This window comes from Xyrauchen texanus, chromosome 43 (genome assembly GCF_025860055.1).
Source record: "Xyrauchen texanus isolate HMW12.3.18 chromosome 43, RBS_HiC_50CHRs, whole genome shotgun sequence".
NCBI lineage: Eukaryota > Metazoa > Chordata > Actinopteri > Cypriniformes > Catostomidae > Xyrauchen > Xyrauchen texanus.
In genome coordinates this window covers 13,014,019-13,041,508 of record NC_068318.1, presented here as the reverse complement: position 1 = coordinate 13,041,508, position 27,490 = coordinate 13,014,019, and the positions used below count along the sequence as shown (strand labels likewise).

At 37.5% G+C, this 27,490-nt stretch overlaps 1 protein-coding gene across 1 annotated transcript in view; it reads right to left on the bottom strand.

Annotated features, from left to right (window-relative positions):
• The window catches only part of LOC127636083 (serine/threonine-protein phosphatase 2A 55 kDa regulatory subunit B alpha isoform), a 1,105,001-nt gene that overhangs the window by 151,566 nt on the left and 925,945 nt on the right, over positions 1–27,490 (bottom strand). The window lies entirely within an intron of this gene.

Genomic DNA, 27,490 nt, shown 5'->3' with positions numbered 1-27,490 from the left:
TGCCGTCGTAGACATGATCAACCAAGCCAGAGCAACCTCTACCAGACAACTTTACGCCCTGAAGTGGCTCTTGTTCGCAGATCGAAAAATCTTTGGGTAAGCACGACTTAACCATCAGGTTCCTAAGAGGTGCCCGTAGGTTAAATCCATCCCGGCCAAGCCTGTTCCCCTCCTGTGGTCTCTCGGTGGTCCTCTCTGGCCTTCAGAGGCCCCCCCTTCGAGCCGCTAGAATCAGTTGAACAAGGCCCTCTCCCTGAAGACGGCCCTCCTGATCGCGCTCACCTCCATCAAGAGGGTCGGGGACCTGCAAGCGTCCTCTGTCAGCGACACCTGCCTGGATTTCGGTCCGGCAGGCACTTATTTGATCCTAAGACCACGACCGGGCTACGTGCCCAAGGTTCCTCCAACTCCCCTCAGGGTCCAGGTAGTGAACCTGCAAGTGAAGCTGCCCCGGGAGGAGCCAGGCTCAGCCCTTCGTTGCTGTGTCCAGTACGTGCTATGCATACCTACTTGGACCGCACGCAGAGCTCTAGACATTCTGAGCAGCTCATTGTCTGCCGGGAGGTAAAGGGAGTAAATGTAATGCATTACTAAGCATCTCTGCATCTCACTGCTCACTGCAGCTGGGCAGGACTACAAAAGTAATAAGGTAAAGTAGACGTTTATGTGTTGTTGTGAATGCGGTCAGGAGCAAATGTCTACCACAGTGTGGAGAAAGTAGAGAATGAGTCATTTTGGCAGCTTGGTTTCAACAAATGCTCTTTTTGAAGTGAGGAAGTTTTGAGTTCTGAAACTTATAGTAAGTTTTTATATTACAATGACCTCTTATATGTCAAAAGATAAAGGACAATTTAATCTCATGACCACCTTAAAAAGTGTTTTCACTAAATATTTTTCATGCTATTTTTTTTTAAGTTTGGCTGAAGAGTACCAAAACACAGATTAAATAACAGTCTAGCCATGCTGAAAGTGTAAAAATGATGTCACTTTTTGAGTGTAATATTTTTAAGGAAAGCTACATTTGCGCACCACTTATGTTGCTGCATGATTTTATTTACTGCAATTTTTTTATTATTATTTGGCAACACATCATGTGTTAACAAGGTGGTGTGCAAAATGTGGGACTGCTAAATATTACAGTTTTAAATAATTTTTTTTATAATTAAAATATTTTTACAAAAATGAATTTAATGTCAATTCAACAGATACTGTCAACATTAGACCATATTTTATGATTTTAATCGTTTTATTCAGATATAATCCTTTCAACAAATAGATTACAGTTAAATAATCTATTTAATATAACGAAATATTTGCCATTTATATGTTGATGACAAAATACTAGGGATATTCAAATTACATTTATTTGATTTTTTTTAGAATGAGAACAAGTATGAGTACCGATACTTCCTTTTCAGTACTCTACGATACTGATACTGATTTTTTTTTGTCTAAATTCCAACAACAGTTCATCAACAAATTATTTAAATGATATCATCAAAATGGTGTTTAAATAAAGTAATTCAATACAATTGTAATCAAAAGTAAATGGAAACATTTATTTTCACCCAAATGTTGTAATATTTTTATCAAATGAAGTGCTTTTATCCAGAGCACAATCCATTGGAGTTGTTTTTGTCAAATAAAGTGCTCCATAACATAGAATCACAGATTTGAGATATTGCATATAATGTAAAACAATTACTATTAATGTAGTTTTATTATTATTAGAAGAAGAATTAGTATTATAGTGAATATTACATAACTATACAGTATATTTCTATAATACTTTTTCCATTTAAATTGTGCTTTTATTTTGGCAGAAGCTTTTATTTTGAAGCCCTTAATGTCTCTGAGTTTTTGACAGTAACTTTTCACTTGCGAAAGAGCAGGTCTCTATGTGAGCCAATGCAATGATTAAATTACATTTAAGCCATTTAATTCAATAAATATGTAGTCTGTGCCTTGCGCTACTAAGTGAATTAGCACCCTATTCACTGTCATCTTCTACAACGTGAACTTGCAATGCTAATAATGGTGTTTTCCGTGTATGAGCCAACGCTGTAAAAAAAGAGCAGCAGCCAACGTCATCACCAGCTCCACAGATTCAAAAGTGCTCAAATTTGAAGTGCTCAGCCCATGCCAACTTTATTATTTATCTCATTAAATCGCAGCATTTGCAGTTTGATAATCACACTATGAAATAACATGATTTTAATTTGTGCGCTAAATGTTTTCTGAATGGCATTTGTACATCATATGGTGTCGATTTTTGGGACCAGAGCATTTTTATGAGCATGAGTACAAGTACATGAGCGCAGTATCAGACCCAATTCCAATATCAGTATCGGTATTGGGACATCCCTGCAAAATACACTACTTACAGTACAAAATGGCATAGAACAGTGCAGACCTATGCATAATGGGATACACCTAAAGAGAAATGATTAATTTGAACATTTGTTGCTTTGGTTTGGTTGCATCATGTAATGAAGATGTAATCGAAGACCCAAGGGGTTGAAATGTTGTTTTTTCTATTAAATTAAATGGGAGCATCTATAACAATGTGCACCTGCCTTAATGTTTGGATGTGCGCATACTACTTCTATTCTTTTGTATCATATAATGTCATAAATGGCTTATAAAATATCAATCGATGTAATTTCATGTTTAAGGCTGCATAAAGCTTTAAACAATATTGTAGATTTTACGATCAGGAATTGAAGAGAATACCCAAAACAACTCCTTTCAGCTAATGAAAATACTTTAGGGTCCAAGGGGGGCAGGATTCACTGGGGACTCATCCTTGCAAACTATTGGTGGAAAAGGTATATAATGCACCAATCACCCCTCAGTCTAAAACAATTTTGACCTGAGGCATAGTGAATTTAAAGCTGAGCTTTTTAACTGTTACACTTACACCTGCATGCTTATCAAAAGTGAACCTCAACAAATTAGGGTAATGATTCCAGTAGAAGAGCTGGATCCAGAAGCAAGCAGTTTCATTTAGCATGTGGCATAACGATAAATTATGTCCCTGTGCTGCCACCCCCCTTTACCAGAATCAATGTACATTTCCCTTACTCTGCCATCTTAAGTATCTCTTGATTCGGTTTCATTCAGATTATTAATGATGACACCCTTTAACTGTCATGCTTTGCTATTCTGCCGAGACGTTGTGGTCCTTCAGTATCTGTTTCCCGTAGTCTTCTCTTTTCCCAGGCTCTGCATTATGCTCCCATCACTGTGTGGCTCTCCCACATTTCTGCTGACACTCTGGGCACACAGATTTAGGTCATCTTCAGTTTATAAAAACAGCCATTATCCAAACATGACTTCCAGCACATAATAGCAAGTCAGATGCATATGTTAAATAGTTGTACAGCTTGTTACGTAATGATTGTGCCTCTGTAAATAGAATGGGTATGTGGTGAAGATGGTGCATAAAAATACAGTTGGATTTGCACGGACTGTATAAACGACAGTTTACATAGAATTAGCTTGTAAACAGAGACAGAGCAAGTGGAGATGTTATTGGTGCAAACAAACAACCAACCCTTTAATTGCTTGACAAGACAGCCTGACACCATGCCCTAACCATGTATGCATTTGGCAGACGCTTTTATCCAAAGCGACTTACAGTACACTTGGTGGCACCACCACCACTCATGTGTCATGATAATGTCAAAGCTATTGCTTCTGAGTTAATCTGAATTGTTATGCCCAACAAATATAACGTATTGCAGACTTTGTTTACAAGTGCCACTGTTAGTTTTGGAATTTATTTTAACATCCAAACAAATTCTTCTTTATGTCATCTAATTGCAATGGGTATTCCTGGCCATTGTGAAATCTCATTGGTCCAAATTCCAGCTCCACATACAAAACATCTACATTAAACATTAAGGGGGAATTCACTAAATATAAAATGTGCTCTAATTGTACAGTTTATTTGCATTCGCTTATCTGGTAATGGTGCAAACACAGCCATAAATATCTTTGCTAATTGCAATTCGCACAGCACACTTCCAGTCTTCCAGATCTTGCAAGTGCAAGTTTGTAGTCCAGCAGTGTTAATTTTCACACACCTTTTTATTTCATACAACTTTTTCGTCTTTTGACGAAAATGTCCTTTAAATTTAGTCAATATTTCATCGTCATGTTCATTAATTTTTGTACATTCTTTTCTTAAATTGCATATATTTTTAGTCAATAAAAATAGCATTTTGCTATATGATAATGTGAAAAACGACAAAAATATTGATCAAACTGTAACAGACCAAACTTTAAAGTAATATTCAAATATGAAAAAAAAAAACTTCTAACAATTATGTAAACATGTGTCAAACATATTAAAGATATTATTTTTAATGTGAAATTAAACAACATGGGAACACTGTACAGAGATCTTGAAATAATAGCATATATTAAATATATGTAGAAGTGTGAGCTACTTATTAGAAGTTACTCTTGTGAATTCCTCACGTTTAGATAGTTTAGGATATTGCGTTACCTGTTGATAGTTTTTATAAATAAATAAAACGGTGCTAGTGGATTATTAACATCTTAACGTATATATTTTTTTCTCATCATATTTTCATCAACAGTATGTTAAAATTAAAACCATTTGATTATTGTAATGATGCATATTTCTTTTTTCTCATTTTGTTTATTGTTGACAAAACAACCCTTCATCAACAAACATTTTCATCACTAATTTCATTGACTAGATTTTCATTACTAATTTCATTGACTAGATTACCAATGTGATACCCAGATACTTGAATCAGTTCTTTAACGAAAGTGCTTTTAACTACACAGCATATCTAGATGTCTGAGCTAAATTTCACAGACCACATTTCAAAGACCGCAAGATCATGTAGATTTACACTCCACGATATCAGGAAGATAAGACCCTTTCTCTCTGTACATGCCACACAACTGCTTGTTCAGTCACTTGTCATAACTAGACTGGACTACTGTAATGCTCTCATTGCAGGCCTTCCTGCATGTGCTATTAGATCTCTCCAAATGATCCAGAATGCAGCAGCACGTCTGGTCTTTAATGAACCTAAGAGAGCACGTTACACCACTCTTTCTCTCTCTCCACTGGCTGCCGGTTCATGCACGTATTAAATTCAAGGCCCTGATGCTGGCATACAAAACAGTCACTGGGTCTGCTCCAGCATACCTAAAAACATTTATGCAGAGCTACGTTCCCATCAGAAGCCTGCGGTCGGCTAAGGAATGTCGCCTTGTCGTACCAAAACAAAGAGGCACCAAAACACTTTCCCGGACTTTCAGTTTCATCATACCACGGTGGTGGAATGACCTTCCCAACTCAATCCGGAAAGCTAACTCACTCTCTATCTTCAAAAAACGGCTAAAAACACATCTTTTGCAAAAGCACTTAACCGGTCACTAAAAAAAATGAAATAAAATAATACTAATTATTTACATTTCTTGTTGCACTTAAATCTGTTTGGTGTACTATTCTGATGATACTGAAACTTTGTAATATGGCACTTTTCGTACCACTGTCTCCCTAAGATGATTCGCTTATGTTTTCCTCTTTTGTAAGTCGCTTTGGATAAAAGCGTCTGCCAAATGAATAAATGTAAATGTAAATGTCTGGTTACAAAGCTCTTTTCTATCATTTGATCATCATTTGATGAATTACTGCTGACATGATCAATTAGAACATTTATACAAACCGCCAGCTTCACGCTGCTATGATTATATATATATAAAGACCATAATTTACATAGAAAAGAGGTGTGTTTGCGATGAAAATGATGACAATTACATAGTTTAAATAATCATGGCACAGCATTGTTTTTGCACTGAACATACTGCATGCTAAATTGGTGCAAATATTTAGTAGATTGGGCATTAAAAACCTTCAGATTGGCTGGGTTATGTTACGTCAATGCAGTAGTTTCAAATTGGTTGTCACTAGAAACTTGTCGCATCACGCCTGGTTAGGACACAATATTAGGGGAAAACAAAACTTTTATCAAAGGGCACAAAAACCACAAAAAAGTCCAAAAAGCAGATAAAGCAAACAGACGGACCCGAAAATGAGACAAGGAAGGATTGGTGGCATGATAACATCTGGTCCTACAGGGCTTTTTGGCAGCCATTACCCGCTTAGTGACACGGTCCCTGGAAAATCTCTCTCCAGATGAACTCTTCATCTCTGTCCAAGTGAGTATGGCACTGAGGAGGCACACCTGCTTCCCTCATTCGTATCATCTTGGTGAAGAAAAAAAACAACAGACATGGGAGTAGAGTGTGTGCGAGTGTGCTTGATTTACTGTATGTCAGGCATGTCGACCTTCTCCATGCATCAAACTGGCTTGACCCATGGAGGGGGTATCAGGATGTGGCATCCACGATGTCTTCCCATTTCCCACAAATCTACAACCCCAGGCTGTATGATCTATTCTTCCCATTCCTAGGGGATTGGCTTTGGGTGAAATATGGCTTTATGTCAGGGGTGGGGTGCGAGGGGGGGCTTATTATACTGTGGAATATAGATAATGCAACGTTGCATTAGGGAAGGGAAAAAAATTAAAACAGCATAAACAGGCAGAGCGAAGCAAAACCAGAGTATGCTCCGTTAAGTCAAGAAAAAAAAACAGACTAAAAGCAAAGGATATATCATGACATGTATTATTAGAAAGGATTGTAACACAGTAATTTTTGTTCTTCACAATCAGCATAGTTTATAACAATTCTTACAGCAAAGCAAATTCTCATTCACTATTAGTTGAAATACCTAAATATCCTTTAAAAATAAAGAAATTGACTTGGGAAGCAAAATTTGTTTTAGAGAATAGTCAATATCTTGAACTATGGTTATATTTCTTACACCAATCATTTACTCTCCCTCATGATATTCCCAATGCTTATCATTTTCTTTCCGGTGTGCAACACAAAAGGAGATGTTTTAATGAGAAAGATGCAGGCCATCTTTTCAAAACAAGGCCAGTTAAAACATTTAACAAAATTATCATAAACATACTTCACATAGCATAAAAACTCGTGTGTCATATTCAAACTCGTCTGAAGACATATGAGTTTTGTGAGAAACAACCAAAAAGTAAGTAATCTTTCAGTGTAAATATTGATGTCAGTTGAAGATGTTCACTGATGACTTAAAATTGACTTAAATTTCAGGTTGTTACCAACATGATCACACAGGAAGTCGGCGTGTTGTTTCTGAGAGTTCCAGTACCCTAGGATCAGCCACATTATGCTGAATCACCAAGAAACACCATCAGTGTTTATCTTCCCCTGAGGCACGAGAGGAAGCATGTGGCATCAGAAGTGTGGGAGACCCGGGTTCAGATCCCATGTTGAAACCAGGAAGCAATCTTGTTCACAAAATCAGTGGCGAGCGTGATTCAGAGATTGCATTTTACCCTCTAACATTAAATACTGCTGAAGGTTAGGTTTAGGTTTGGTGATTTGATTAGGGGGTACAGTTTATAAAACATGCATTAATTACTGTATTACAGCCTTGACGGCTCACTTTTGGCACCCCTCTGTGGACATTTACCCAACAACACTTGCCTCTTTGGTTTCACATTTGTTCACATTTAAGTAAGTTATGATTTCACTGTGAAATCAGTCTGTTATTTCTCACCAAAACCTATTATATGCCTGCAGTAAACTTGAAATTGAAATGATTAAATCTTAAAAATAGGGTAAAATATTTTTTGAGTGAACTTGAAAAAAAATTTACCATTGGAGTAAGAAAAAAAAAGCTTAAATATTATCTAAAAACAAGTCTTAATAACTTATATTATATTGCTTATGTCATAAATGTATTTTGCTTTAAGGATATTTGTACTGAAAAACAAGACACAATTAACAAAAATTTATTTTCAAGCTTGTGGCAAAATGATATGTGTGTGTGGACCATTTTGATTTCAAGGAGTTTTTATCATTCTCTCTTCCACAGTATTTAGCAGTACTAAACGAGTATAATTACCATGGCAACAAGCCCCGGCATACTAAACATACATACCCGTTTAATAAAAGTTTATGTTTTATTCTTGGAGGAAGCACAAGAACAAACAAGCATATTTTGCAGCATTATTGTCTATGCTGTGCTGTCTTATGCAGATAGTAAATAATATCTTCCCATGCACACTAATAAGATTTCTCCTGCGCTGCTGAGTCATCTCTGTTCAGCAAGGATGCCGGCTGCAAGAAAGAGATAGAGCAACCCTTCTCCATTGTGGGCCGTTAGTGCCTACAATCTCAGGATTAAATCCTCATTTGAGTTTATTCCTTTTACTCATGCATTTTTACATGTGAACACCTTTTCTGCATGTACTGCAACACCTTGATTGGTGTTCTGCAGATCCCACAATGTATTAAAATTCTATTATTAGATATAGTACAAGTAACTAATAGTTTTTTTTACATCGTCTGAAGAAAGAAGGGGATGTTTGTTTGTACAAAATCCATTGCCACAATGCTAGGGTGTTGTGGGTGGTTACCAGGGTGTTGCTATGTGGTTATAAACAAAATTATATGTTCTAAGGTGTTTGAGGTTTTTAAAATATACATTTGATATGATAGTTAGAATTAAGGGCAGCAAAAAGGGGTTCAATGGCTATTGCACATAAAAAGGAAAGTAAGGATCACCTGTGTCGTAGAGAAATTTAAACAAAAATAACCAGATTGGATATTGTTTTTTCTGAGTGAAGCTTGTGGAAAATAAATCAAGGAAATACATTTCCAGAGTGTGAAATAAATAATTCCACTCCACTCTGTTAAAAGCTTCCATTCCAAAGCTTCAGCATCCATTGAAATCAAGGCTTCTTCTGTGTCAGTGAAGGAGAGATTGTAAATTGTACTAAAAATCTTCCTAATGTTAGTGGACGAATGTTGATAATAAACCCAGATTGGTCACGCGATACAGTAGTCGGAACAATGCATTCAAGTATAATTTTGATAATAGTTTGAAATCTACATTCAGCAAGCTTATCGGGCAAAAGGAAGTGCAAGCTAGTGGATCTTTGCCTTTTTTGTTCTGAGGGTTTTTAAGGTGTTGCTATGTGGTTACTAGGGTGCTCTAGGAGGTGTTCAGTGGTTGCTAGATATTTGAATCCTTTTCCAACATTTGTATGATTTACTGGTCCTTAAATATGCCTCCACAAATACAATCTATTTGATTTTTTCACCCGTTTTGTCATTTGCCAGGTGAAAATCGTAAGTCTGACTGCTTTGAAAAGTCAGTAACAAGCAGCATGATTTGAAGTATCATTCATGTTCATAGCAAAAAGCACCAATAATTATGATTTGATGTAAATTTAAAAGCAAAGAAAACAACAAACCCAGCATGAGAGTCCTTAATCACTAATAATAGTGCAAAATATTTTCAGATTCAATATTGACTGAGACATTTATTTTGAAACACAAGAGAAGGGTGAAGACAGTGCAAATGGTAGGTGTTATGACAGATTCTAAGTGCTTTGGAACAACTGGCTAATATGTTCTCCAAATTGAATGTGCTGTCATTTTACTCTGTAACGGTTCTTTTATTACATCATTACCTATCTAAATTACTGCATGTTGACTGTGCAGTGACAGAATTACGTTTTCAAAGCATGTATTTATGGAGACACACTCTAAAGAAAGTGTTTAAACGTGAAGTGAGCAATTTCTTCATCTCTAGCAGCACCAAACAGCATTGTAAAGAATAATACTTTTCAAACACTGCCCCATATTGACAAACTGGTCACCCCGCCCTAAATTCATGCCATTGGTTGAGACAATGTGGTATTGTCCAGTCCAGTCAGGCTGCTCAAACAAACTAGTTCTAGTTGCACAGAAACATCATCTTCAATACACCTTTTCAATACTTTCAATGCTTAAAGGAATAAGTACCCCAAATATATATATATATATATATATATATATATATATATATATATATATATATATATATATATATATATATATTTTAATAATTAATTTACCCTCATGTTGTTGTTTTTTAAGCTTTAAAGTGATTTACTATTAATTGATATTGTATGGAAATAAGCAAAAAGGACAACATTTCTTCTTTTTTGTTCTGTAAAAAAAAAAGACATTCATCTGGTTTTGGACATGGTAGTGAGTAAATAAAGACAGAATTTTTGGGCATTTTGGTCTTTAAAATATATATTAATTTCCTATCTAAATCTAGCTGAGACAACTAGAAGTTGTTGTGTAGGTTGATTCTATGGAGCCAGAAATATGACAAAACAATTTGAATTAGAATTGTGTAAATTTGAATGATATATTTTTGAATTTTTATCATAAATGTGATTTTGCCAAATGTAATATTACTTTGTATTTTAAATAGGTTTGAATTTGAAATTCTTAAACTCCAATCCTGGACATTTCATATTTAACCAAATTGAATTGTTTTTTTTTATAGCACAATTTTAGAAATATTTATTTTTAAAACAGCACATTTTTGGTTCTGAATTCTTACACTGTAAATATCCGTTTTAAAAAATACAGCTTCATGTTTTCAGAACACCAAATTCAATATTCTAAAATTCAGAAATTCAGATATACAGAAAGTGTGTCAGAGATCAAGCTTCTGAGTTCCACTGGGAAGAGTAGAGGCCATTGTGACCATGAAGTGGTTCTTCTGTGATCTGAATCCACATCAGATCCAAGTCGGATGTTATTTCAAACACTTGTTGGTGTTTGTAAGTGCGTTTTGAGCTCATCACAAATGATCATTCAGATGTGTGTGATTTAGCAGGCATGATTACATTATACGATTAATTTCATGCAAATTGTAGCTTATTGTAAGGCATTTAATGGCTAATTTACCCACCGAACTCCAACAAACGTTACACACAATGGCATGAATTTGGGCCGATCACAGAATGAAGCAGAATTACATTAATTATTGAGTTATATGTGATGCTTACTCTTACGCATACTAATCACTAATCATACTAAATATAATTTATACTAAAACAAATACCAGAGACCGCTTAGACAAATATCTCATGTGCTGAGAATGTGCTAACCATAAAAATATAAATCATAAAAGTTTAAGAACCACTTCATGGTCAGAATGGCGACATTTTGAATCACGCTCAAGCCAGAGAATTATTGCACCTCGACCTGTAATTGGCAAATGCGGTTAGAATTTTAGAATATTGAATTTGGTGTTCTGAATTTCTTCTTCATCTTGAAAACTTGAAGCTGTATTTTTTAAAACGGGATATTTACAGTGTAAGAATTCAGAACCAAAAATTTGCTGTTTGAAAATACATATTTATAAAATTGTGCCAAAAAAAAAATAAAAATTAAATTTGGTTAAATATGAAATGTCCAGGATTGCAGTTAAAAAAAATCTAATTCAAACCTATTTAAAATACTAAATTTGGGAAAATCACACTTATAATTCAAATTCCAAAATCTATAATTCAAATTTACACAATTCTAATTGAAATTGTTTTGTCATATTTCTGGCTCCATATGATTCCCCACAAAATGTCTCTGTGGCCATCAATCGCATTCAAAACATTGCTTTGTTTATATGAGCATCCCAACCAGTCCAACACAGCAATGCTGTCTCAAATCAGTGGTGACTTCTCAGGGCCAGCAAAGCCTTCTCTGCTGGCCTAACATTCCAAATAAATCAGCCAATCAGATTTATTTATTTGTTCTTGGTGGGTGTGATCTTTAGGAAATGTCCCGGTAGAGGCCTTCTAGCTTCAGTGACGCAATCACGCTTTAAGTGAGGTAATTCGAAAGCAAAGAGCGCCTGAGGAGTTTACTGTCATTACTGCTGCTATCGCTATTGAGAAAGAGATCCTTATGGATTTAAAAACACAAGATGTTCTGCATGACCATGTGATTGCTTAATTTATTAATCAGGAAAGGAGGACTGATTTTTACTTCAAGCAAATCGGTAAGTGCTTTTTGCATTGTTATAGAAACATCAGGAGTTTTAAATTGGCTGCTATTCAGTGTCGGATCAAGTTTTGAAAAGTTTTGTGCTGCGTTCAAACTCGGAAAGTCGGATTTTATAATTTCCTACTAGGAAAAGTGCAATGGAATGCATCTTGAAGTCAGAATTACAACTTGTAGGCTTGTGCAGAAATTCTCAACTCCGAATTGGCCGAGATGCAGGGGCATGATATCACACAAACATGTCGACACTCTGGGAGATAATGATGAACATTCACTTTATTAAGTAATATCGATAAACGAGATTGTTTCAACATTACATGATATTAAAACTAATGCGTATAAACATGGTGAATTATAATCTCTTTTGATAATCGTACACCTGAACACTGATCTATATATATATAAAACTGGATTGCTCATGACATCACAACAGTGAAGCTACTGCGCAGCCATCTTGGTATTCCCTAACATTCTGTATTCCTATGGGTCACAATGGGAAATCATCTGTTTTGGTGAGTAATTTTTACCTATCCAGTCACATTAAAAAAATGGTTTAAGTCTGCATATACTGCATCACAATGCAATCTTCCTAAATATGTAATTAATTATTTATTTTGACTCTCTTTCTAATTGTGAGCATGTTTTGTTACTCTTTATTGCAGCAGCATTACCTTCAGCAGCGCACGTGTTACTTCAATAGAAACAAGTTTAAGAAACTGATGTAAGATATCAGTAGACATATTCAAACATATTTTTTGCAGGTTTTAAAGTTTTTATTCTGAATACATAATTATGCTTTGTAGCTTTTGTTTATGTTGAACATGCATTGTGGTTATTTTCTGAGACTAAATAAATATTAGCTATGCAGCTAATGTTAACATAGGAAAATAACCACAATGAATAACAGTATAACTCACCAAGTTAGCTTTTTTGGTCAATTTGAATATCTACTTGCAGATCAACACCGGTTACATATGATGCATGTAATGTGGGCTTCCATTAATTATCTGTGTGTAATTTGTACTTTTTGCAGTGCAGGCCTGAATACGGCCCATCTCACGGGCATCATTTCTAAAGTGATCTATTGGAATTGACGAGGAGTAGGGCTGGATTGGTAATCTGGCATACCAGGCATTTTTCCGGTGGGCCGACGCACTTTGGGGCCGATCAGGGTGGACTGGCCATCGGGAGAACCCACTGGGCCTCTTTTTCGGATAAGCTAAAATGAGCCACCGCGTTAGCGAACACTCTCCCCCCAACAACTTTTGGGCCAGTTGCTATGTAAAATCCTGGGCCAATTTCTCTTCCCAGTCCAGCCCTGACTAGGAGCACATGGATATTGTAGAAGTTAAACAAGGTAAGTTTGCAGTTTGGATTTCAATATATACATCCCACTAAATGTTAGATTAAACTGGAAATGGTTTGCAACAGGAGGAAAAGCTGTATGAGGAGACAGTTGTCAGCCTGGCTTCACTGAAGAGCTGTTTAAACAGGTAAGAGAATAAACAACATTAGCTGAGTAAAAAATATTTTACTATCTGTTTTTATTTGCAATGAAGATAATTTTGCAAAATGCAGTGTAACTTTTTACAAGTCTTATAAAATCACTCTCTTTCAGATAGTTATAACTTTTAATATAAATAGAAAAGTTGACCCAACCTCATGTCCTTCCAAATCCATGTGACTTTCTTTTGCAGAACCCCCAAAAAGGTATTTTTGTATTCCATATAAGGAAAGTAAATGGTGAGCAAAATAGCTTGTTTTTATCACCATCGACTTACATTATATGGACAAAAAAAAAAAAACAACCAACCCTGAGATTGTAAAATCTGGCAAAGGTATTGGGTGTTGCTCAGCCCGCTGCTCTGCAGATGTCTGCTAAGGAGGTTCCATGGGCCAGTGCCCACGAGGATGCCACACTTCTAGTACAGTGTGCTCGAACCCGCAAGGGGTGGGCACGGCCTGGGTGTGATAAGCTAAGGAAATAGCATCAACGACCCAGTGAGCTAACCTCTGTTTGGAGACGGCGTTCCCTTTTTCGCTGTCCGCCGAAGCAGACAAAGTGCTAGAGCTCTGCGTGCGGTCCAAATGGATACGAAAAGCATGTACCGGACACAGCAACGAGAAGGCTGGGTCTGCCTCCTCCTGGGGCAGCTTGCTTGCAGATTCACGACCTGGTCCCTGAAGGGGGTCGTAGGAACCTTGGGCACGTAGCCCGGTCGCAGGTTTAAAAGATCTGTTGATTGTTGAAATAATTAAATGCTCACAAGCTGGTATGCACATATTCCAGAAATGAATACAAATGGATAAGTAAAGGTAAATTAATTTATGTGTGTGTATATATATATATATATACACACACACATACACATACTACATATGAACTTTGCTTAAATGACTACACATTTATTTTATAATCTATTAAAAAAAAAAAAGAGTTAATAATGTTGGCAAATTATGCAGATGTATAATTTGTCAACATTATGAACAATGAGCATCAACAGGTTTAAACTATGAAGGCAGAGAAACATTGCATTCTGGATAATTTTGCTTTAAAAAGGGGTATTGATACACTTTGGTTTTGTATTTTTACTGTTGATTATTAAAAATTATGATCGTTATGCCCACTCTACATGGGGATAACGACTAATATGTGATTAATAGGTACATAGACTTTATAAATTACATCCTGTGGGCACTTTTGACACATCCTTAAGTGAGTGTTATAAGCAGACATTTGTGGTGAAAATAATTAGTAGGAATTATGTGCAAGTTTGTAGCAAGTTTGCCAGAACTCTACATTTTTTCTAAAGGTTTGGGGAAGATTTCCTGCTTTGCATCTCTGGAAAACATTGACCTGTATGTGCAATGTTTCTGTAGGCAAATGGCACTATTTGATGACCTGTGGGTTAATCATCTATTGAACACATATAACAATAGCATGTTGAGGGTAAAAGGTCACATCTATCTGTTATCCACAATGTGTAAGTTTAGCACTCCCCTGTCTGTCATAGAGTGAGGTTAGAGGGGAAGAAACCTGCTCTGATGTTGGCCAATTAAGGCTTGTTTATTTTCCTCCTTCGCCTAATAAACGTCACTGCTATTTAATAGTCTGGTAGTGTAATTAAAATTCAAACCTCCAGGGTGAGGCAAACCTTCTGTCCGAGATGGTGCGGTATATCATGCAAAGCACATCTACACATACCAAGGTCATTGGAACTGTGCAGTAAAACATGAATTAAGACACTGTCGTATTGGTGGAAGCTGACAAGGTATATTTATAGACTTACATTCAATTGCTTTTTTTAACACATAAACACAATGGTGGATGATTCAGCACAGCCATGAACACTGACAGCGTAATGCATAAAAGCAGTGAGGGAATAATTGAAAGCAGTCTCCTGTTTTACTGCAACACTACTCTTTTTGGTTTGAACAAACAAACAAGGAAACAAACTAAAAATACGAAAGAGCAAACGTCAATACAAGTTTTCTTTTCTTTCTTTTTTTGCTAACATATTAAGTGGTGGATAATATGTTATTTGATTGTTTTACAGATGGAAATACTTAAAGGTATAGTTCACCCAAACATGAAAATTCTTGCCCTATAAATAATTCTTATTTTTTTACACTCATGTCATTCCAAACTCGTTTGAATTTCATTCTTCTGCAGAACACAAAAGAGATATTTTAAAGAATGTTGTGATCGCTGATTTTCATACAATAGCAGCTGAAAGCCATTTGTCAATTGTGTTGTTTTGACAGTATTATTTCTGTATTTTCCTCCATTCCTTACTGTAGAAACTGTTTACAGTATGTTACTGTCAAACTGAGCTGTATTCTTTAGGAACAAATGAGCAGGAACATAATTACAGTTATTTACTGTTAAATTGCATGAGAACTGGCTCAATCTCAAAACTGTACATACACAAATTTGAGGGGAAATTTGTGGTATTATTAATTGATCTGTTATCAAAATGACGAAACCCTGGAGATGCCTTCGCTCCATTGGATTTACTCACACAATCAAATAAAAAGTAGAACTGTATGGAAATGCACCTGGCAACCTATTAGTATTTACCCTGCACTCGACTCCTTTTTTGAAGCACAAAACTTTTAATTTCCCACTCTGTGTTGATAACATGTGCCGTGACTGGAATGTAGCTGGGGTCAGTCACTGATGACTCCAAAGGAGGAGATGGTGGTTGAGTTGTGACATATAACGAGAGCGCACCCCGCCATGGCGATTTATGTACACTACCTTTTGTGGTATTGTCTGAACGGATCAAGACGTGCTTGCCCCGTATCAGCGGGAGAAAATCTCCACAGGGCAAGGAATACAGCCAGCAACTCTAGGCAGTTGATGTGTCAACGCAGCGGGGCCCTGTCCAGGAGCCAGCGGCAGCATGGCCATTGCACACGGCGCCCCAACCCTGTTGAGAGACGTCTGTGGTGACCACGACACATCTGGACACCTGCTGCAGGGGAACTCCGGTCTGCAGAAAAAAGCGGTCTGTCCAAGGGTTGAAAGTCTGATGGCAGGAGGGGGTGATTATCACGCGGTATGTGCCGCGGCTCCATGCCCATCTTGGAACTCGAGTCTGTAGCCAGTGCTGAAGCAGTATCATATGCATCAACCAGAGCGGCGTGACCACGGCTGAGGATTCCATATGCCCCAGGAGCCTCCGGAATTGTTTTAGAGGAACCGCTGTGCAAGGCTTGAAGAGCACGAGGCACCTGAACACTGAAAACACTCAAAGTACTTACCTTGCTCTGCGCACCCAGCAGGGGGCGGGTTAGAGACTGAGGAAGAGGTCCTGGAAAGACATATTTAAAAAGACGCACCTGAAAAGGACGTTCAACGCCTGCTGTGTATTGCTTTTTTATGAGTGAAAACTCAAACTCTTTTAGAGAAACAAACTCTTTTAGGAGGGGAAAACACTCTTTTAGGCAGTGAAAGCTCTGTCGAAGCGCCCAGGGGCGTGGACCGCACAGTGTGCAGAGAGAGAGAGAACGCAAGTTGTAAATGCGCCGTAAGAGCCAACAGCAGTGCTTCTTGCCAGTAGATTTGAGAGGAACAGTGGTGAACTCAGCTGGCTGTTGCACAACCGCTCGGCTCTGAAGGAAAAAATCTGACTGACAAACGCACGCCCGCTTGCCTTTATATGCCCTTTTCTCAAGTTCAGAGTTACGCGAGGCTCCCAAGGTAGACCCCTTGTGTCACTTTATTTGACACAATGTCGAGTGAGTGACAGAAGGGGAACTGTGCTTACTGTGGTTAGTTCTACAGTATGGCACTGCAATTTATTATACAACATACAAACAATTATCATAATTATTTTTACTCTTCAGCTAATATTCTGTATTTTAATATACACCATAGAAACAACTACCATAATTAATTTTACAGTACAGCACATTCTGCAAATCATTATACAGTATGCTATAAATTACTATAGATAGTTTTACAGTAATTTTACTGTGGTATGGAATACAGTAACTTGCTGGCTATTTGTTGCCAGTAAGTTACTGTTGAGTTTGCATACTTTTTTTACAGTGTGAACTGTTCCTTTACATTGAAATATATGTTCAGATGAAATCACTAGAGAATTTGAGCCATTCAATAATTAAAGCTATATATCATGCAGATTTAAAAAATCTTTTGGATGTAAAAATAGATTTTTGGAGAACTGCTATCTTTAGGGTGCTTAAGGGTTAAGAGAAACTCTTTGAGAGTTTACATAAATCTGTAATATTCCTTTGAAACCACATGGATGGCTGGGTTAATTTCCAGATGTAAGATTCACCATGACGAGATCAAATGATTTAAAACTTTAGGCCCAAACCCTTGGGAGTTACACAGGCCCTGATTTATTATGATCACAAATAATGGATACTAATTTGCTTGTGCAATCTAGAATTTGCTTGTGCTAACTTTATGTTCAACTCTTTGGCGCATTATTGGTGATTTAAGCAATATCATACAAGCAAACAGATCACACAAGGAATATAACATTATGAATTCGATAACAGGAGGTTGAAAGTTCTTCAGCTAAAATCGGTCTGTGCATTCTGAAATTTGAACTACGGGTCCTCGTGGCCGAAGCTGGATGTGTAGTTGAACTTATGGGCATGTGCGAGTTCTAGATTCTGGGTTAAATGTCCATAGAGTGGTGCCAAAATCAAGTAGCATTTTTAGATGTAAATTATGTAATACAGTCTACATGAATACATATTTTATTGCATTTGACCCATAACCAAAACACCAACCCTAAACCTAATCGTCAGTGGCATAAAAATGTAATTTTAGAGAGAAAATACAACCTTTGATTTGTGCTCACCATTGATTATGTGAATGTGATTACTTCCTGGTTTACCTTGGACAAGAACTTGTGTCTCAGCGGTTGGATATGATATCTGTGTGTATTTATTTGTTTTTGTTAGATTATATAGATTTCAAAGATTACTACAGTACTCTTCAACTAAATCCTATTTGCCATTGGGATTATTAAGATTTCAAGTGCTTGTATTCAGGGAATTAATACAAACTCAATACAAGTCCAACTGCCAACACTTCACTAAGACTAAATGATAAAATAGTTCCACACTGCAACTGAGCCCTTAAAATGGCAAATATTTTTGGCCCTTTGAATGAGCCTTTGAAAATTCCATTACCTGCATTGAAAAGAACATATATCTTAGGACCTTCTTTCAGCATCTCCAAAACAATATTGTCCTGTGGTTAGTGAGTATAACGTTATAGTGTACTTTGTTAGAATTATATTTTAATCGTCACGGTTAATGGTGCAGGCCTGAAAAACATAGTTTAGTGGTTTATATTTATTTAAAAAAATGTACGGGTTTAAAAATTATACAATTGGATAAGGATGCCAGTAGTTCTTGAGTGTTTGGAGCATACCATAAGTGAATAACTGCACATCTCCTAATGCACCCCACTGTGCATTGCCAGCACATACTCTCAATCCATTCCATCAATATCAAACATACTAATGTCTCCATGGCAACAGTGAGTGGAAGCATTTGCTTTACGTCCATAAAGAACACCTCCTGTCCACCCATAGTTAAATCTCTGGGAGACAAAGAGGCAAAAACAATGGTATTTGCATGCTGAGTAAATATACTGTGTGTATATATACATATATATATATATATATATATATACAGTGCATCCGGAAAGTATTCACAGCACTTCACTTTTTCCACATTTTGTTATGATACAGCCTTATTCCAAAATGGATTCAATTAATTATTTTCCTCAAAATTCTACAAAAAATACCCCATAATGATAATGTGATGTAGGGTGCACTGGTTGTTTAGATCAGTTTTACTATCAGATATAACTAATAATTAATGTTTATTAATTAATAATTAAAGAGCAACATGCAGGTTGAATTTATAACTGAATTAATACTTTATATTGTCTGCAGAGGTCTTTTAAAAACACATATGTAGAAATTACTAATGAAATCTCATTTGATGTAGAGATTTTGATGAAAATGTGCTAGGCTCTGGAATACGCCTTTCCCGCTATCAACGCGTCATATGACGTAGGGCGAGGCAAACAAAAGAGCTCGCAGTCAGCTCTCTCATTGTGGGTGTTGACGTAGTTAGAGCAGTAGTGAGAGACAGAAAGTTTTAGAGAAGCCATAATGGTAAATTATTGTGTTTGTGCTGGTTGCACGAATTCCAGCCTGTCAGGACATCGTGTCCATCATTTTCCTTCTAGAAAAACAAGGCTTTTCGGTCTTGAGAGCGTTTTGTGCAGGTGAAGAGAGCAGACTTCACTGCCGTGTCTGTTACCACACACTCGGTCGTTTGTGGCGCACATTTCACTCCGGAGAATTATCGACCTGGAGATTTGTTGGAGTCTCGGATGGGATTTCGGAGTAAGGACCACGTGAGGCTGATTACTGATGCTGTTCCCTCGGTGCACTCGATGGAATCAAGTCCACCGTCAAAGTGTACACCGGATTTTGGCGGGCTGGACTGGAGGACAAAGTGCTAACGTTAGCAGACATTCTGTGCAACGAAAACGAGGACTTAGCAGAGTAAGTCTTACTTTTAATTATTTTAACTCTTAATTTGCTCATAATTATAGGCCTGTGGGCCATCATAGGCATGTTCGGTCCACACCGGAGAACTTCGGTTTCTTCATTCGCATCCATTGTAACCTGAGCTTGAACTTGACCAGACTCCTCGCCCATCGTCACTTCCGGTTAGTGCTTTATAGACGCGGAAGTTATTTTATCACAATTTATCTCAAAATATCGTTAATGGCTAAATATATATTACACCAGTTCAGAAAATCTAGTTGTTTTATCATCAACATACACTATGCTATATAGGGGTGTCCAACCTGCATGTTGCTCTTTAAATTAAATAATAGAATTTAACTCACTAAACTCTATCCTCGGGGCACCACTCTTTGACAAGAGAAGTCTCATAAAAACCTACCCTGAAGGTTGAGTATTTTGATTCGTAATCAAAATACTCAAAAAGGGAAGAAGCTAGTCAAATTATTGCTGTACAACTCCAACAGTAATCTGGTTACAGTTGGTTTCTAACAACAACAATTTAACAATACTGAAGTAATAGGAGAGTTCTTGATGTGTTAGAGGCTGGCCTCAACACAATATTTAAACAAACAACTAGCAGTACTTCTTATTATAATATAACAAGATTTATTATAATCAAACAGCATTGAACACCGCCAAATACTATATGAATATAACACAAAAACATAAAATGGAAGTCCTAACTAAATAGTGGAGCTATATGCTAGTGTATGGATGTGTGTGGGTGTGTGTCTAGATTCGGTAACAAAGGAAACTAAATGTCAGATTAAACTCCACGTGGGGAACTAGTTTCAAAATGGAGGTTCTGTTTCAACATTGAGAACTAGGTTCAAAATGGCGAACCGAATTCAAAATGGAAACTAGTTTCAAAATTAGTTCATACAGGACGGAGCCAACAATTATTGAATGTGGATGGAAAGAAAGATGGCTGGATCAGATCCAGGTGACGGAGCTAATACCACGCAGGGGTGGAAATGAGCAGGCAAAGGAATAGGCGGGAGGATTTGAAAACACCAGCCTGAGTCGGACATAAACCGCGGTGCTGCTTGCTCCCTGAATTACAGTGTGTGTGTGAGAGAGAGCGAACAAACGGTGCATGCAATTTAATGTTGGATAAACGCTGGTAACAGTGCAATTGAATCGTTAGTTCAGATCACTCAACAAAATAACATTTCACCCAAAAATGACAATCTCATAAATCAAAACAGCAGTAAGCGATCGTAGTTAAGCATAAAATTGTAATCAAAATGTCAAACAGTCAGCATCAAATATGATTTAGTTTTATAAGAAAAGTGAAACTTTCTAACCTAAATCTGCCCATATATCAAGCCTTACTTGGGAAATCCTGTGTGATTTCATCAGGGTTGTCCGTTTGAATTCCTGCTGCGTAATTTCTTGGGTCCGGTGATGGAGAGAAATGCAGGAGGTAGTCAACGTTGATAGAAAACAATTGAGAAGGGAAGCTGGTCTCCTTTTCTGTTTTCTAAATAAATTCACTGTTCTCTCGTAGTGAAAATGAATGAACCAGTTGTAATAAGTATACTACACGACTGGAACAAAGCTAAGTTAATCTTACTCTACCGTGGCCAAATGGTGAAGTTAGAAAAACGTGGACTCTCTTTGTCCAGAAGGAGGGAAAACTCCTTTGTATGTGTAGATATATGTCTCTTTAAACCACAGGCTTGAGTAGCTGTATGCAGAAAGAACGAAATCAAATCTGTCCGCTAGTTTTGTTGAAAAGATGACGTCATCGGTCATAGGCCACTTTTGACCAATGGTGTTTGAGATTGGGTCCATGGGCGGGACTTCCCCTCCAGCTTTGAAGCATTCTGGGAAACCGAGTTCAATGTCTCACCTTTGATCATGGAACAAAGGGCCATGCAGTCTCTGCTGCCATTTTGATAGGGTAAGGCCCTACACTGAAAGAAGGTTATTTGAAATCTTTGCAAATTTATTAAAAAGAAAAAAAATCACATGTGTAGTGGTCTAAACCACATAACTGGTAAACTGGTAATCAGAAGGAAGCTGGTTCGATCCCCACAGCCACCACCATTGTGCTCTGTAAGTCACTTTGGATAAAACCGTCTGCCAAATGCATAAATGTACTTTGTTGAAGCACAAGCATTTTTTGTGTATGATACTACAAGCTTGGCACACTTATTTTTGGGCAGTTTCTCCCATTCTTCTTTGCAGGACCTCTAAAGCTCCATCAGGTTGGATGGGGAGCGTCTGTGCACAGCCATTTTCAGATCTCTTCAGAGATGTTCAATCGGGTTCAAGTCTGGGCTCTGGCTGGGCCACTCAAGAACATTCACTGAGTTGTCCCGTAGCCACTCCTTTGTTACCTTGGCTGTGTGCTTAGGGTCGTTGTCCTGTTGGAAGATGAACCTTCGCCCCAGTCTGAGGTCCAGAGACATCAAGGATGTCTCTGTACATTGCTGCATTCATCTTTCCCTCGATCCTGACTAGTCTCCCAGTTCCTGCCTCTGAAAAACATCTCCACAGCATGATGCTGCCACCACCATGCTTCACTGTAGGGATGGTATTGGCCAGGTGATGAGTGGTGCCTGGTTTCCTCCAGACATGACGCTTGCCATTTAGGCCAAAGAGTTCAATCTTTGTTTCATCAGACTTTGTTTTCACCAGAGAATTTTGTTTCTTATGGTCTGAGAGTCCTTCAGGTGCCTTTTGGCAATCTGCAGGCGGGCTGTCATGTGTCTTTTCCTGAGGAGTGGCTTCCGTCTGGTCACTCTACAATACAGGCCTGATTGGTGGAGTGCTGCAAAGATGGTTGTTCTTCTGAAAGGTTCTCCTCACTCCACAGAGAAATGCTGGAGCTCTTTCAGAGTGACCATCAGGTTCTTGGTCACCTCCCTGACTAAGGCCCTTCTCCACCAATCGCTCAGTTTGGCCAGGCGGACAGCTCTAGGGAGAGTCCTGGTGGTTCCAAACTTTTCCATTTACGGATGATGGAGGCCACTGTGCTCATTGGGACCTTCAATGCTGCAGACATTTTTCTGTACCCTTCTCCAGATCTGTGCCTCGATACAATTCTGTCTCTGAGGTCTACAGACATTTCCTTGGACTTCAGGTCTTGGTTTGTGCTCTGACATGCACTGTTAACTGTGGGACCTTATATAGAGAGGTGTGTGCCTTTCCAAATCATGTCCAATCAACTGAATTTACCACAGGTGGACTCCAATCAAGTTGTAGAAACATCTCAAGGTTGATCAGTGGAAACAGGATGCACCTGATCTCAATTTTGAGTGTCATGGCAAAAGGCTGTGAATACTTCTGTTCATGTGATTTTTTTTTTTTTCATTTTTTGTTTTTTTAATAAATTTGCAAAGATTTCAAACAAACTTCTTTCACGTTGTAATTATGGGGTATTGTTTGCAGAATTTCGAGGAAAATAATTAATTTCATCCATTTTGGAATAAGGCTGTAACATAACAAATTGTGGAAAAAGTGAAGCGCAGTGAATATATTCCTGATGCACTGTATATATACACAGTATATTTACTCAGCATGCAAATACCATTGTTTTTGCCTCTTTGTCTCCCAGAGATTTATATATATATATATCAGTATATTCTTTTATAAAAGGAGCAATAAAGACAAAGAAAAATTAAGTTTCTAATTCAAACCTTATGTGTTACACCACCTTCATCTGTCTTTAGAAATAGTATAAAGCCCCCTCTATAAACTCAAGGCAAAAACTGAGCCAAAGCTAAAAACCCAGTCTGAGAGGGTAAGGGCTCTTTCTCACAGCTAATTGAGTAACTGGCCTGAAACGTACTGCCGTTCATTAAGCTCCCCTCCTCCCTCCTTTACTCATTTCTCCTGCTCCAATCCTACATGATACAGAACTTCTCTGTCCATCATCCATCACCATTCAACCATTTCAAGTTTAAGGCTAACTAATGAATGTCTGTGTGCTCACTGAGGACACAGCAGGACTCGGCCAGGCTGAAGACTCCTAATCAATTACAGCTCTATCTGGGACAAGGTGCTGTCCAGATATAATGAGCGCTTTAAGAGTCATACACAAAAAGACACAGTGATGGAGAAGAGTGCAACCCTTAGCAGACATGTGATATAACCACACATAGATAAAGATAAGCATGAGTCTGAGATAATAAGTGATACACTGGACTTGTGTTCATACAATGTGTTTGTCAGTAAATCTCTTGAATGAACTTAAAATGTCAAGCTGCCCTGACTTAAAATCTGGTATCATTGTAACTAGGCACTTACCTGTTGGGCTATATGAATGGAAAAAATGCATTAATCCAACTCACTTGCTATGCTTGTTGGTTTGATTTAAAAAATGTACAGCATATTATAATAGAAAAGCTGAATAGAGATTAGGGATGCACCAATATTATAATTTTTGGCAGATATGACAGATTTGAACAAAAAAACTATAGTGCATAATGGCATTTATTTACCTTATTTTGTGTTCAGATCACTGTTTTTCTAAGGAATTAAATTTGCAAAGAGGTACAAAAAAAGGTTAAAAAGATTGTATGAGGAAAAAAATAAATAAATGGTTATATTGCACTTCTAAAACATTCTTCTAAATAAAAGAAGTCACATTTTACATTCCATGATTGGACATTACAACTTCATGTCATGCATATGAATTTGATATGCATAACATGAATTTGTAATGTCCAATCATGGTATGTAAAATGTGACTTCTTTTGTTTCACAATAATTTTACATAATTACTTATAAATAAACCATCAGTTTTTCACAAAAGCATGCTTATGACCAATATGCTGATGGTTTTAATTTGGTCAATAATTGTCTGATATGTATCGGTTACGATATATCAGTGCCTCCCTAATCAAGATGCATTAATTGTGTTCCTAAAAAGTTGTACATTTGTTGAACTTTGGATTAGTATAAGTAAAAAACAAACAAACAAAAAACTACAATATTGAAGTAAATCTTTAGTTGTTAATCTCTTCTCTCTAATAATTCTAAGAATGTTTTATTTTTTTACACTGCAGCCTGAATGTGATACTTAAGGGCAATGGGTGAGAAGTGTTTATCTTCGCCAGAGTGCACGGACCCTGAGGATGAAGCACTCTATAGGGAATGACAGTTAGGGAGAAACAGCACTGAGTAATCAGATTGTCCCTCCTGTTGACCAGCTCACTTACCGCCCATTAATGTAACACTGAGGATCTGAGGGCAAATTTGGCAGTCTGCCCTGGTGCTGTCTAGTTGTGATGTTAATGCATTCCCTTTAGTTTTTTTTTTTTATATTCAATGTGGAAGATGTGAAGCTGTGATATTGGCATACTGTATTCTAATTAGTTCAAATGTAACAGCAGGGAATGTACATTTCGCACCATCAAATAAAAAAGCAATAAAAACTCTAGGAGGCAGGCTGTGTTTTGAGGGTCAAACAAATCTAGGTGTAGCAGCCAATTCATGAACAACAACAATTCAAGGCTTATTTTAAATAAAATGAATTATTTCATTATTTACTATCAGGTCATTCCAATAAACTTTCATATGATTTCCCTCCTTCCGTTGAACACAAATGAAGAAGTTTAGCAAAATGGCCTGGGTGCTTTTCTCATCCGATGGTGACTGATGCGGACTCATGGGAGACCAGTCTCTACCTTCTGCCGTCTTTGTAGGTCCAGGAACGTCTTCAAGTGTCCGGTGCGAGTAGATGCGCCACACCCTGGTTCCCCAGTACGAATTAGTTGTGACTCCAGGGGATTGGAGCACATGTTGCAGCCGATGGGCAGGATTTTGGGCTGCTATTTTCCTGACATGCTGAGACCCAGGGAAGCCAAAGCCGAACCGCTGGGAAGAACCCGCCGCCCCTCGCGTCCCGTACCAAGGAGGGGAGAAAAAAGAGCATTTGTTGAAACCCAACAGCCAAAACGACTTGTTCTTATTTCCTCCACATTGTGATGTCACACTGTGGCAGACATTTGCATCAGACCACCTCCACAACAACACATCAACTCTACCTTTTCACTTCTGTACCCCATCCAGTAGCAGTGAGTCCTGAGATGGAAAGGAGAGAGCGGGGCCTCGTATCCCAAAAGCATCATAAGCCTAAGAAAATCGTTAAATCTATATTATGATTTATCTTAGTTTTTTGGCCCATTTCCCAAAAGCATCGTAATTAAAGTAGTACTTGAAAATGCTCATAGATTGACGAGTGCTCTAGAGTACTCGTACAGCGCTAAGAGCATTAACAGCACATAAACTTATGCAGACACCTGCAGGACAAATGCAAAATTATACCTGATACAATTTAAATAAATGTAGCTACACTTTATGCTAAAACTTTAATATCAGGAGACCTATGTTTTATTTATATTTATTTTAACAGACAATAATAATAACAAAATGCATTAAATAGATGGATGAATATAATAATAATAATTTATTGCGTCATTGCACCCTTAGCCCCGCCCACTGGTGCTCACTGCTCAGTCACACAGGAGATAAGGACAGAGAGCCTGTCATGGGAGATTCATCTAAAGGGGACTTACACAGGACACCTTCATGTGCCTATCTGGACTTAAATATTTTCTACACTAGATTAATGGCTTTGACCATTATCATGCATCTCGCGCCTCTTTTTATAGATGTGATGTCAAGGTATACCTCTAAAAAGGAGACCTCCATTCTATTTCATTCAGCTGCACAGCTTCTTGCTGTTTTGAAGACATCCTGGACCATTTTGCACCCATCTGTGCTAGATTTAATTGTTTGTCTTTTGTTAACATGCACTAGATGAATGTCTTTGATCATTTCGATGCGTTTCCCACGATGTGCGCAGCCATTTAAAAGCAGTACCAGCTCAACTTTTAAAAATGTGTCTCATTCTGCTACTGCCACAGACTGCGAGAAACACATGTAGTTATGTGTAAACAAACACAGAAGATGTGAGTATTCACATCTGTGAAGACCAAAGTCACTCCTCAACAGGGCAAAGTCTCTGCTATGGCCTGTTGAAGCACCCAATATCACCGGGGATTATATTACATTTACGTATTCATAAAATTTCAGTGTGGCTTGTACTTTGTGTTTTGGGGCTCACATCAGAGTGGATTGCTTGTGAACCATTCATAATATGATTCAAGCTTTGCAAAGGAACTGTTATTGAAAGATGTTGCAGTTAAATACTACCAGACCCGTGAGTAAACAGTTTCATTCACAAATGTTTCAAATGTCATGACTGTTTGATAGTTGCTGTGCTTGATACATTCAGATGAAATGTGTTGGCTGTATGTTATGTATTAACCCTGAAATGTAGATTTATGAATTATAATGTGAAGCTTGTTCTTCTGATTTAATTTAAAATCTAGCTTTATTTGAAAGGCTGCATGAAGTTAGCCAATCAGAACAGTGTGCATTTACATTGAAGTCTTAAAGGGCAAGGTAGCTTAAAAAACGAGCGTTTCAGACAG